This window comes from Choloepus didactylus, chromosome 2, assembly GCF_015220235.1.
Source record: "Choloepus didactylus isolate mChoDid1 chromosome 2, mChoDid1.pri, whole genome shotgun sequence".
NCBI classification, from domain to species: Eukaryota; Metazoa; Chordata; class Mammalia; order Pilosa; family Megalonychidae; genus Choloepus; species Choloepus didactylus.
In genome coordinates, this window is record NC_051308.1 from 231,426,866 (window position 1) to 231,435,509 (window position 8,644).

The window sequence follows — 8,644 nt, forward strand, 5'->3', positions numbered from 1 at the left end:
CTCGGCTGTCAGCTCTCCTGGAGGTTCGGCGGGTTAAACAGGAGCAGAAAGTTCAGAGGAAATTTACCGCCAGGCAGAGTGTTTACCAGCCAATGACCTCACCTCCCAGGCAGTGAAAGGCTTTGCAGAAAAGAGCTGAAAAGAAAATAGCTTTGCAGTGAATGAGCTGGGCCTGCCTGGGTGGGACTGACTCACGAAGGAGTTTTTGCTTTATAAGGACTTGATTGCCCCCCACCCGCCCCCAGCCGTGCCTTTTGCCCTGGGGGAGAGGGTGAGTGAGGTGAGCTGTCCCCGGAAGCAGGACTCTGCTAGCTGTGCCTCCACGGGCCCGTCACTCACCTCCTTGAGGGTGCTGCCTTCTCTGCATGAAGCCTGTTGCCGGCCTTCACCAGCCTGTGCAAATAAATGGGGTCATGTTGGTAGTATCCCCCCACCCCACATTTTAGGGGGGCCAGCTACCAGATGCTCCCCCGGATTCTGTCCCCTATAAAAGCTTACCTTGTTGGTCTGGGAGGCCCAGGTCTACCTCCTGAGTCCCGAGTGCTCACAACCCCCCAGCTACATAACCCACCAGCCCCTGCCCCTTCGTCCTTTCTTCTTTGGCCATCCCTCCCCTATCTATGTGTTTTGTCCTTGAAGTCACAGAGGGGGCCTGGCCACAGTAGCTGGTGCCCACTGTAGGAAAGTGGAGATTTGTGCCAACAGGCTGCTTTCCGAAGCTCGTCAGCCTCACTGGGCCAGGGCACTGCGTTCTCTGCAGAAGTGGAAAAAGGTTCCTCTTGCCACTCCGTTCTCACCTTGTCCCCTGGGGACAGCACTGCCTGCCCCCTGCCTGGGTCTCTTGGAGTCTTCCAGGTACCACCCCCTCACAGGGCACACACACCTACCTGCCCGCTGTCCCGGTCCCATTTTCCCTTGCTCGTCTTCCAAATGACCCGTTCCCCCTGTGAGCCACTCGTACAAATAGACGCCTACGTGCCACCCATTCTCAGACCCTGCTCATTAGACAGTCCCGGGCTGGCTTTGATTCCCAGCAGTGAGAAGCGGAGACCCCACCACTCCCATCCTCCCCTAACAATTCTCACAACCACCCGAGGCGGTAGGGTTATTATCTACCCATTCCAGAGATGGAGAAACTGAGGCTCAGAGAGCTCTCACAGCCAGAGGGACAGGGATGGCATGGGAAAAAGCCTCTATCCTCCTCTCCTGCACTCGGCACCACCCAGGGGGTAAGGCGTTCACTTCTGACCCCAGCCTGTCGCAGAGGTTCAGGGAGGACCCGCACCCATGAATCTCAGGAATGCAGGAAGGGGGCTTTGAGGCATCTCAGGAATTCCTGACACCTTCTGGCACCGATGGAAATGGCTGGGAGGTGACTTCACCCATCAGTAATGATTGGCATGTGTTTGTTCTCGGGGCAGAACTGGATAATGATTAAGCTGAGGTTGAAGATTAGGAAGGGGGAAGGAAGCGTGAGTTGCCACTGAAGACCCCAAGCTCTCTCAGGTGGGATCGAGGGGAGGCAGGGCCTGGAGCAACGACCCCCGATCCCCAGAGACCCAGTGTCTGCTGTGCGGGAGTGCTTTGTCTGTCACCAGCAGGTGCCGACTCTTAGGGGCTGGGAGAGGACCATGGACTTTGGCAGCAGACAGAGAGTTGAGTTCCATCCCATGTCTGCTGCTTCTACCCGTGGGCCTTGGGTGAACCCCATTACCAACCTGAACATCGGATTCTTGTCTGTGAAATGAACTCCGTAAGAAGTTGAGAAGATTAAATGAGACACAGTAGGCAAAGGACTTGGCAGGTAGTGGCTGTTCTATAAATGCTGATTCCCTTCCTGTTTCCACCAAGTGGAATATTAGACTAATTTACATAAACTCCTCCCTTGAGAACTGGGGAGAGGTATCTGGAGATTATAACCTCAGTACTTCCCTGTAGAAAACACCCACGCGTGCATGCACACAATTACACAGTCCCCCCTCCCTCCAGGTCTTGGAGGACAGGTCAGATGGGCAGGACATGGATGGCCAGCAGCTTTGGAGATAGACAAATCCTCGGTTCGAATCCCACCTTTACCATTTCCTGGCTGTTAAACTGTGGGAACGTTGCTTCCTCTCCCTGATCCCCACTTTCATCCGTAATGGGATAATGACATCTACGTGGAAGGGTTTGTAGTAAGGTTCAAATACGATAGGGTATAATTGTATCCCACATTTATCTAAGTGCCTGGCACTGTGCTAATTACCTTACCCACACCATCTCATTTGATCCTCTCATGTTGCGTTGGCATCATTATTGTTCCCATTTTACAGATGTGGAGACTGAGGCTCAGAGAGGCTAAGTCACTTGCTCAACTGAGGCCACTGAAGTTAGGAGGTGGCAGGGCAGGACTTTGGATCCAGGCTATCTGGTTGCAGAGTCCTTCTTGTAACCAGTATGCTCTCTGCCTGCATATGGAGCTGTTGCCCTTATTTAGTCACGCCTTATACAGGTAGCTACAGTCTGGGAGAGGACATTTATTCTTAGAAACTATGGTGTAAAGATGAAGAGCATGGGCTCTAGACTCTCATTGCTCAGATGTGAATCCTAGTTCTTCTGTGCTGTGTGACCTTGGACTAGTCACCTAACCTCTCTGTGCTTTGGTTCCTCATCTTTAAAATCAGTGTTGTAACAGCACTTACCTCATGGGGTAGTAGTGATGCCTGAATGAGCAAACATGTGCCAAGGGCCTAGAACCATGCCATGGAGCATCGCTCAGGATGTGTGGGCTCTTACCCCCATGGATGGCAGAATAACATCTCCTCGAAGACATCCATGTCCTAATCCCTGGAACCTGGGACTGTGTTGCCTCACATGGCAAAAGGGACTTCGCAGCTGGGGTCAAAGGTTAAGGGTCTCACGATGGGAAGAGGATGCTGGATTGCCCAGGTGGGCCTAATTTAATCCTATAAATCCTTCCCAGCTGAGAACCTGTCCCACCTGTAGTTGGAGAACCCATGAGGTGGCAGCATGAGAATTTAGCCACTGTGGCTGGCTTGAAGGTGGAAGAGGGGGCCACAAGCCAAGGCGTGCAGCAGCCTCAAGGAGCTGGAAGAGGCAAGGAAACAGATTTTTCCCTGGAGCCCTGAAGAATGCACCTTGTAGACACCCTGCTTTTAGCCCAGGGAGAGCCGTGCAGGAATCTTGACCTCCAGAACTGTAAGCTGATAATTTTGTGCTGCTCAAACACTAAGTTTGGGGAAATTTGTTACAGCATCAACAAAGAACTGATACACTCCCCATCCCAGGAAGGCTGGAACTGCTGAGCTCCGGGAGCAGGGAGGCCAGCAGGCATCCTTGGGAGAAGGCTGAGGAGGGTAAGAAGAAGGTGGGAAACCCTCAGGACCCAGGAATTGAGTTGGACTCCTTGATGAGAATGGAGGCAAAGCCTGCCTGCCTCCAACCTCTTGGACACGAAAGGCTGGCATTGCTGGGTGCTGAGGGGCCTTGGTTGATGGTGCCTCTGAGGTTCTGGGTTCTTGACCTTCCTGGTCTCGAGGGACCTGTGACTGCCATGTACACCTTGGAGCCCACATGGAGCAGCTACAAGCCTGCGGTCTGTCTGTGGCAACCGCAGGAGACACGACAGACTGGGTCTGGAGGCTTTGTTAGATCAGTGCTCCACAAGCTTGACAGCTTGACTGTGCACACAGATCCCTTGGGGAGCTTGTTGCAATGCTGATTCTGAATCACAGGGTCTGGAGTGGGGCCTGAGTTTCTGCATTTCCAACAAGCTTCTCGTGATCCTGCTGCTGCCAGTCCAGGGACCACACCTAGGGTAGTGAGGTGGAAGGTGAAGGTCAGTGGGAGGGTGGGGGTGGGGGTGGAGCCCAGGTATCTGCTGATGGGCTTTTGAGTGGGCTTTTGAGTGGGCTGCTGCTTTGGGGTACCACCTGATTGAGATCAGAGCTACGATTATTTGCCTTCTAATTAAGTACTCAATCCATCTGCTTATTTGTTCCATCAACAAATATATTGGTGCTGGGCATGGGAGGATCAGTTCCTGCCCTCTCTGAGCCCCAGTGCAGGGAGGGAGACTGACAAGCATCTGTTACAACAAACCATTAACAATTGTGGTTGCCCAAGCCCCGGCCTCCATGAGTTCCCAGACAGGGCCCCCACCCCAGCCTGGGGAGGAGGGGAGGCTGTCCGGAGGTGGGCCTCCAGCTCAGGGTCCGAGGGTGACAAGCAGTCAGCTGGGTGGAGGAGGGCGAGAGAGGTGTTCCAGGCAGGTGTGGTGTGGGAAGCCTGAGTTACGCAGATGTCCACGGAGGCCACCGTCGGTCCCCGTGTCACTGCCCTGCAACCTTGTGTGCAGGAAAGCACCCAGCTATGGAGGCAGAAAGAGTGGAGATCACATCACAGTGCCCCCCCAGGCAGGGATACCCTGCCCTGCAGTGCTTAGCAAGGAACCCCTGAACCAGGCTTTCAGACGAGTTGGGGTCGGGGATCTGCCAGGGTCCCAGGGAGACTGGTTTTGTCAAGTCCTCAGATGCTTCACCTGCCCTCATGGTCTGGTGAGAAGCCAGAGGCCTGGTCGAGATAACAGGGGCATTATCGTGAGCAACTGACCCCTCCTGGGATACAGAAAGAAGAATAAACACAGACCTTGTTTGTCCTCTCCTGGTGTGACACCCAGTAGCATTCTAGCCTTCCAGAAGATGCAGCTGTGGGGACCCTCGCACTGCCCCTCCAAGCCCGTCTCCCTCCAGCCCACTGCCTTCTCCCGTCCCCACTTGCTTGCTTAACTGTTTCTCTCTCCCTCTTCGTGCATCTGTTTACGTGGAGTGGGCAGCAAGGTGTAGAAAAGACCATGGGGACAGGCATAGGATCTGGGCGTGGATCCAAAGGGATCCAGTCCTTTGGGTGACTTGCTTACCTCTAGGGTGACCAACTGTCCCAGTTTGCCTGGGACTGAGGAGGGGGCAGTTCCTGGGACAGGGGACTTTCAGTTTTAAAACTGGGACAGAACCAGCAAAAAGGAGACAACTCGGTCACTCTACCTACCTCTTTGAGCCTTAACTGGCTCATCTGTAAAATGGGGTGTCAGCTGCTGGAGGATTAAATGGGGTAATCTAGCATGTGGTGAGTCATCCATGATGGTTTCAGTTATCGACTTTTCTGCCTAGAGGAAATCACGGGAACTTGACCTTGAATTTTTCACCTCCCTTATTTCCACAGTCTTTTCAAATCAACACAGAAGCAGATTTGGGGTAGTGTTTGCATTTGAGAAATCATTAAACCTGTCTGTTCTGCTTTTGCTCAAAATGTCTTTTGATTGCAAAGCTAGAGCAATGGACAGAAGCCGGTTGGTAAAGGGAGACAGACTGGACAGCAGGAGGCTGGGCCCAGTCTTGACTCTGCCACGAACTTGCTATGTGACCTTGGGCAACTTGCTTTGCCTCTCTGGGTCACAGCTTCTCCATCCACAAAATCAGAGTTTGGACTGGATGGTCTCTAATGTACCCTCCAGCTTTAACATTTAAGGGTCCTATGGTACTGATTCTCAGCCCCCAACCTGTTATGGAGGATGTACTGAGGATGGGAAGGTTTGGTGGGTGCTGGTAAAGTGGTGGAGAGGGAAGAGGAGCCAAGCTTTTGGGACCTCCATAAGTGCCAATTAAAATTTGAAAACTGGCATGAGGTGGGCAGTGACGAGGGTGCCTTGCAGACGGGGCAGCTGGCATCTGCAAGGCGGGCGACACATGATTTCATGGCACCAGTCACTGGCATTCATTTACCTGTTCCTCTGTTTATCCATTCATTCATTTGTTCCTTCATTCCTCCCTTCACTTCTTTGTTCATTCATTCATTTATCCATCTCTTCTTTCACTGAAGGGCATCGAAGCATAGCATTTGATATCATGGATTCTGAAGCCAGTTTTCCTGGGTTCAAATCCTTGGCTCTGCCACTTATTATATGACCTTGGCAAGTGACTTCACTTCTCTGTGCTTCTGTTTCCTCATCAGTGAAATGGGGCAATGTAAGTACCCACCTCATGGGGTGGTTTTTCATGCTAAATGAGTTAATATGTGTAAAGGGCTTAGAACAGTGCCTGGCACTTACTTAATGTGATATACTTGTTTTCTATTATTGTTTGTGTACTCTCTCACTATTCACTAAGAGACAACTATACAGCAGCCACTGGGAATTCAACCTGAAGGGCAGTGCCCAACCTTGAGCGGACTACAAAGGGATAAACAAACAATCGCCAAGTCGTATGGCTAGTGTTATGGTGCTGGTGCTATGGGAACGCAGAGGAGGGGCACCCAGCCTGGATGGGATGGGCCTGAGGGAGGGGGTGCGTTTGGGAAGCCTTCCCGGCAGAGGTGACGCTTGATCTGGGTCTCCAGGCACAGGTACATATTAGCCAGGAGGTGAACGACAGAGGGATGACGGGAGCCTCTGGCAGAGGGAACAACCGTGCAAAGGCTGGGAGAGGAGAGCAGGGATGGCTTGATCAGGAAACAGCCGTGTTTGGTATGGCTTGCTGGGGGACAGGGGACAGGTGGTGGAAGAAGCTGGAAGCGGAAGCAGAGCCTTTACATTCTGACACTGATAAAGGGTTACTATTTTATCAGCTGGGTCAGTGTCTCCAAACATTTAGGATCATGCTTGAAACAAACAAAACACCTCCATTATATGTAAATAAATCATATACATGTACTAGCTTACAAATGTATCACGTATAGTATCAGACACAAAAATAGAAAACTAAAGAAACGAGCTAAAGCATACATACAAACAAACACCGGTACTTTTTCTCCCTCACGCCAGTGGATCATCTGTGCATCCTCTTGAATGCACACTCCCCACTTCGGAGCTCACTTCTGTGCACCAAGGGATGCATCAGATTTTTACCTTTAAAAGACTACTTGGAAATTATGCACTTTGGTACCCCAGATATATTAAACTGCTGATATATTAAGCAAAAAAGTTGTGGGGTGACCAGCCGCCCCGGTTTTCCCAGCACTGATGCTGGACCTTCAGTGCTGCAACCTGGCATGTCCCTGGTGAAACAGGCCACCGAGCAGCATGCCTGTGGCAATCCTATTTTGTAAAACATGTAAATGTTATGTATAGAAAAGTGTTCAGAAGGCCATTTGTCCAAACTGTCAACAGCAGTCATCACTCGGTGGTGATGGGTGGGTAGGAAGTTTCAGCTTGTGTTTACATCTTTTGATTAATGAATTAGCCAATTTTGGTTTTTGCTGACCTGTATTAAATCTTTTCTGCCAAGAAATGTGTATGACCATGTGATTTTTTTTTTAATGCAGAATACAAAATTGTGACTCCATTGACAAGCCAAGCAGGATAAGGCAGGAGGCGGGGGCGGTTGGGAGGCTTGGAGAAGGAGGTGAGAAGTGAGGAGGGGGCTTGGTCTCGGGCATTGGCGGTGGGGGAGAGGGGGAGAAAAGATGGGCTCACGGGACCAGTGAGAGAGACTTGCCGGGACTCAGCGACTGATGGACCTCGGGGACTGAAGGGGCGGCAGGACAGGAAAATTTCTGGTTGGCACCATTAACACGATAATTCGGGAGAAACAGTCATTTTGAGAAGGAGGGATCAAGGTGGGAGCTCTGGGGGGCTTGGCTTTGAACGTATTGAGGACACTCAGGCAGAGGTGTAGGATGAGATTTGTCACTTGGTTGCTCAGGTTATTTCCTTAACTCCAGCTACTGCTAGCAGCACCCTCCCTCTGAAAAGTCCTTGGGATCCTCAGCGACATGCTCCACTGGCCTGGAAGTCCCTTCTGACTCACAGACCGGCTTGAAAGGGGTTAGGTTTTAAGACACACTAAAGTGATCCATCACTATCACTCAAGCAGCAAAAGATGACTCATTTGCTTTGTGTAGAAAACTCTTCTCCATCCTTTAGGTAAAAAAAAAAAAAAAAAAAAAAAAAGCAAACAAAAACCAAAAGTGTGACCCACAGATCTTTTCTTTTCTTCTCCAGATTCAGTGTAGTAATTTCAATCCTTTCAAATGTATTGAGACTTGTTTTATGGCCTAGCACTTGGCGTGTCTTGGTGAATGGTCTGCGTGCCCTTGAAAATATGTGTATTCTGTTGTTGGGTGGAGTGTTCTGTAAATGTCAATCAGGCCAAGTGAGTTGACTAAGTCTTTTATATCTTTGCTGACTTGCTGTCTGGCTACTGTCCTATCAATTACAAGAGCATTGAAATTTCCAGCTCTTGTCGTGAATTTGTTTATTTCTCCTTTGAGGTGGGTCAGTTTTTGCTTCATTTACATCGAAGCTCTGTTTTTAGGCACATACAGATTTAGAACTGTTATATCATCTTGATTAATTGACGCCTTTATTATAAAAAATGTCCTTGTTATCTCAGGTAATGTCCCTTGTTCTGAAGTCTATTTTATTTGATATTAATATAGCCATTCTGGCTTTCTTATGATTAGTCTTTTCTAGTATATATTTTTAAATTTTTAGCCTATCTCTGTTTTTATAGTTAAAATGAATTTGTTGTAGACAGCATTTAATTAGGTGTTGCATTTTTTTTTTTTTAATCCAGTCTGACAATCTGTGCTTTTAAGTTGGGTGTTTAGAAAATTTACATCTAATGTAATTAATTACTGATATGGTTGG

General features: G+C 49.8%; 1 long non-coding RNA gene across 1 annotated transcript; it reads right to left on the reverse strand.

The window, feature by feature from the left end:
- LOC119527866 lies at positions 1–1,816 on the reverse strand. The gene is made up of 3 exons (XR_005215494.1): positions 1,719–1,816; positions 340–393; positions 1–135 (listed from the first exon to the last, which is right to left on the reverse strand). It is a non-coding gene; the product is annotated as an uncharacterized LOC119527866 (long non-coding RNA).
- Positions 1,817–8,644: the final 6,828 nt, after the last annotated feature.